Consider the following 5,000-nt stretch of genomic DNA (forward strand, 5'->3'; position numbering starts at 1 on the left):
CTGGGCCGGGTTCTCTGTGCCAGGTTCCATGCTCCATAATCTGTGGAGCTGTGTCCCCATGTCCCCCTCCAGGGCCTGGGACAGCCTTGTATGGTGAATCTGGCGATGTGCGCAGGTATGGCTGTGGGTCTCCGATGGGTGGACGCTCAGAGAGGACTGCATAGGGGTGGGCAGGAGGGACAGGGAGGGGGTGTGACCAAGGGGAGGTGAGGATGGACAGACAGGAGGCTGGGAAGGTGGGTGGATGGGTGGGCGGGTGTGTGTTGGCTGGACCTGTGTGTATGATGCTGTCACCAGTGAGCCTTGAGTGATTCTGCTTCTATTGGTGGTGGAGGGCGAGCGGTGGTGACCAGGACTGGGCCTCCCCTCCGGCTGGTAGCAGCATTCTGCAGTAGAGGTGCTGGATGTAGGGTACTGCCAGGTGTCCTGGGTCCCGGGAGACCTGGGTCCCGGGAGACCTGGCTGGTTCTGTGCGGGGTGCATCTCACCTTCTGAAAGCCTCCTGTGTTAGGAAAAAGAGCCCAGCGTCACCCCTGAGTGTTGTAGATGCTGCGGAGAGGCTGAGTCACGGGGCGCTGCTTGTGAGGGGTTGAGGACCCACCAGGGTCGGCAGGTGAACACTGACGTATGGACAGCTTGCGGTCAAGACAGATTGTGAGCAGAACCCAGGGGAAAGCAGAGGATGCTGCCTCATCGCCTGGGAGGACTGTCATGCATCACTAAGGAAGACAGGAACATTATCTGGAAGAACTCAGCACATCACCCAGGAGTACTCAGTACATCACCCAGGGGATTCCACACATTACCCAGGAGTACTCAGCACATCACCCGGGAGGACTAAGTAAATCACCCAGGGGATTTAGCACATCACCCAGGAGGACTCAGAACATCACCTAGGAAATACCCCATGGCCAATGCAGGCCACTTGGGGACAAGCTGGTCCTTCTTCATGACAGAGTAGTACTCCAGCGGGAGTAAACCACCGATTTTTTTATTCACTCTTCTGCTGATGGACGTGGATGCTGCGTCCCACGTGCAGCTACTCTGAGTCGCGCTGCCACAAATGTGGGCGTCCACGGGTCCCCGTAGCGAGGTGAGCTTCAGACTGGAGACGGGGGTGTTGGTGCCTCAGGCCTTGAATGGGAGCAGGGGAGGCTGAGTGTGGGATTTAACTCCGCAGGCTTTGTCCTCCGCAGAGCGGGGCCGGCCCCAGCTCCCCTCCTGGCGGGGTTTGGAGGCTGCTGTCCGTCTCCGCTCTGGTCTGTCAGATAAGGACCCCACGACGGGGACAAATCAGTCCTGGGTGACGGGACGGTGGGGGCTGCTGCCCTCGCTCTGGGCCGGGGCCGGCGTGGACAGGGCAGGTGGCTGGGGCTGAGGTCCATTGCAAAGCGGCTCTGGTGTGCGAGGGACCCAGAGAGAGATGGAGACAGAGAGGGACGGAGAGGAGACGAGAGCTTGTCTGCACACCCCTGAGCTGGCCCGGCCTGGAACTCAGGGAGATGCTCCTGCCTCAGCCTCCCGAGAGATGCTGGGATGACAGGCGTGCGCCACCGCGCCCAGCAGGATTGCGTGTCTGTGTGTGTGTCCGCGTGTGCGCCTGCGGCTGTGGCCTCCGTAGACGGTGTCTGTGCATGCACTGTCCCCATGGTTCCGTGTGTGCATGGTTCCCCGTGTACGTGGATCCCCGTGTGCGTGGTTCCCCGTGTACGTGGATCCCCGTGTGCGTGGTTCCCCGTGTGCATGGTTCCCCGTGTACGTGGATCCCGTGTGCATGGTTCCCCGTGTACGTGGTTCTGTGTGTGCATGGTTCCCCGTGTATGTGGATCCCCGTGTGCGTGGTTCCCCGTGTACGTGGATCCCCGTGTGCGTGGTTCCCCGTGTGCATGGTTCCCCGTGTGCATGGTTCCCCGTGTACGTGGATCCCGTGTGCATGGTTCCCCGTGTACGTGGTTCTGTGTGTGCATGGTTCCCCGTGTATGTGGATCCCCGTGTGCGTGGTTCCCCGTGTACGTGGATCCCCGTGTGCGTGGTTCCCCGTGTACGTGGATCCCCGTGTGCGTGGTTCCCCGTGTACGTGGATCCCCGTGTGCGTGGTTCCCCGTGTGCATGGTTCCCCGTGTACGTGGATCCCGTGTGCATGGTTCCCCGTGTACGTGGTTCTGTGTGTGCATGGTTCCCCGTGTATGTGGATCCCCGTGTGCGTGGTTCCCCGTGTACGTGGATCCCCGTGTGCGTGGTTCCCCGTGTGCGTGGTTCCCCGTGTGCATGGTTCCCCGTGTACGTGGATCCCGTGTGCATGGTTCCCCGTGTACGTGGTTCTGTGTGTGCATGGTTCCCCGTGTATGTGGATCCCCATGTGCGTGGTTCCCCGTGTACGTGGATCCCCGTGTGCGTGGTTCCCCGTGTACGTGGATCCCCGTGTGCGTGGTTCCCCGTGTGCATGGTTCCCCGTGTGCATGGTTCCCCGTGTACGTGGATCCCGTGTGCATGGTTCCCCGTGTACGTGGTTCTGTGTGTGCATGGTTCCCCGTGTGCGTGGTTCCCCGTGTGCATGGTTCCCCGTGTGCATGGTTCCCCGTGTACGTGGATCCCGTGTGCATGGTTCCCCGTGTACGTGGTTCTGTGTGTGCATGGTTCCCCGTGTATGTGGTTCCCCGTGTGCATGGTTCCCCGTGTGCGTGGTTCCCCGTGTACGTGGATCCCCGTGTGCGTGGTTCCCCGTGTGCATGGTTCCCCGTGTACGTGGTTCTGTGTGTGCATGGTTCCCCGTGTATGTGGTTCCCCGTGTGCATGGTTCCCCGTGTGCATGGTTCCCCGTGTACGTGGATCCCGTGTGCATGGTTCCCCGTGTACGTGGTTCTGTGTGTGCATGGTTCCCTGTGTATGTGGTTCCCCGTGTGCGTGGTTCCCTGTGTACGTGGATCCCCGTGTGCGTGGTTCCCCGTGTGCATGGTTCCCCGTGTGCATGGTTCCCCGTGTACGTGGATCCCGTGTGCATGGTTCCCCGTGTACGTGGTTCTGTGTGTGCATGGTTCCCCGTGTATGTGGATCCCCGTGTGCATGGTTCCCCGTGTACGTGGTTCTGTGTGTGCATGGTTCCCCGTGTATGTGGTTCCCCGTGTGCATGGTTCCCCGTGTGCATGGTTCCCCGTGTACGTGGATCCCGTGTGCATGGTTCCCCGTGTACGTGGTTCTGTGTGTGCATGGTTCCCTGTGTATGTGGTTCCCCGTGTGCGTGGTTCCCCGTGTACGTGGATCCCCGTGTGCGTGGTTCCCCGTGTGCATGGTTCCCCGTGTGCATGGTTCCCGTGTACGTGGATCCCGTGTGCATGGTTCCCCGTGTACGTGGTTCTGTGTGTGCATGGTTCCCCGTGTATGTGGATCCCCGTGTGCATGGTTCCCCGTGTACGTGGTTCTGTGTGTGCATGGTTCCCCGTGTATGTGGTTCCCCGTGTGCATGGTTCCCCGTGTACGTGGATCCCGTGTGCATGGTTCCCCGTGTACGTGGTTCTGTGTGTGCATGGTTCCCCGTGTACGTGGATCCCGTGTGCATGGTTCCCCGTGTACGTGGATCCCGTGTGCATGGTTCCCCGTGTACGTGGTTCTGTGTGTGCATGGTTCCCCGTGTGCATGGTTCCCCGTGTGCATGGTTCCCCGTGTACACGGCTGTGCTCAGCTCTGTGTCCCGAGTGCTCCGGGCCCTGCCTTGCTCTCCTGCTCCCCCCCAGGCCCCGGCTCCCGCAGGCCCTGACTTTCTGCACCCGAGAGGACGGGCAGGGATGGGGCCGGGCGGGACCCCGCTGTTTCACAGGAGGGGATCCCCGGTGGGGGCGATGCCCGGGGCTCCCTGGCCCCGTCCTGGTGCGGCTGGGCCATCCTCCAAGGCCGTGGAACAGCAGAGGCCGGGAAAGGATTCCACCTCGGCCCTTCGGGTCGGCCCCACACGTGTAGATTCTCCACACGCACACTCTCATGTGTGCACACACACGCACACACGCACACATGCATGTATTCTGCTGGCTGCTTCTCTCGGGCCTCCGACCTCTGCACCCGGTTTCCACGCAGGTCAGCTGTGGCCTCGGCTTCTCCCTGGAAATTTAGGGTTCGCGGCAGAGTGCGCATTTCCAACCTCAGGGCTCGGGGAGGCTGAGGCAGGAGGGTTTCAAGCTGGAGCCAGCCTGGGCCGCTGGAGCGCTGTGTGTCACAGATGGGGATAAAAACAACACGAGGACATGAAATGGGGGCCGGGGGAGCAGCTTATGCAAAGGTCCTGGGTTCAGTCCCGAGTAGCAAAACAATAGTAATATAATTGATAAAAAATGGTAATATATGTCAAATAATATATATATCAAATAATATAATTATTGATAAATGGGAATATATATCAAATAACAATAGTATAATAATTGATAAATGGTAATTTTAAGACAGCTGCATATACGATGTTAAAGGAGACATTCTCAGGCTCACGCACTGGCCGCGGTGAGGCTTGTGTCTTTAGACTGGGGGTGTCCGTGGGGACCTCAGCTGCTCCTCGCTGAAGCATCTGGCTGTTCCCCCCACACTCAGCACCGGGAGGCTGAGGCAGGAGGGTCGCTGTGACTCTGGTGTTCGCGGAGCCCCGAGATCCGGGTCTGAACCCCGCCGGGCCCGGGCCAGATGCAGGAAAATCCAACGGAAACCTCGGCTCGGCGGCCCGGCTCCCTGTGATGCTGTGGGTGGGCGGTGCTGGGGCCGTGGGGGCCCCCCTGAACGGCACAGAGGGGCACAGAGGCCCCGCTGACCCGGTGCCCGCCGGGCAGCCTCCTTGGTGCCCTGCACGGTGGCCCTGGCGGAGCGGCTCATGCATATGCAGGGCGGCCGCTCTGACGACACGGGGACAGATGGTGGGGTGCCCGGCCCCTAGCACGCAGAGAACCCTTGTCACTTGTGGTTACCGGCCGAAATGGAGGAGAACGGATGGGCCTTTCTAGCTAACGCGGTTACGGCCGGGTTGT

This window comes from Cavia porcellus, unplaced genomic scaffold, assembly GCF_034190915.1.
Source record: "Cavia porcellus strain 051 isolate PalLab524CR breed Dunkin Hartley unplaced genomic scaffold, mCavPor4.1 scaffold_33, whole genome shotgun sequence".
NCBI lineage: Eukaryota > Metazoa > Chordata > Mammalia > Rodentia > Caviidae > Cavia > Cavia porcellus.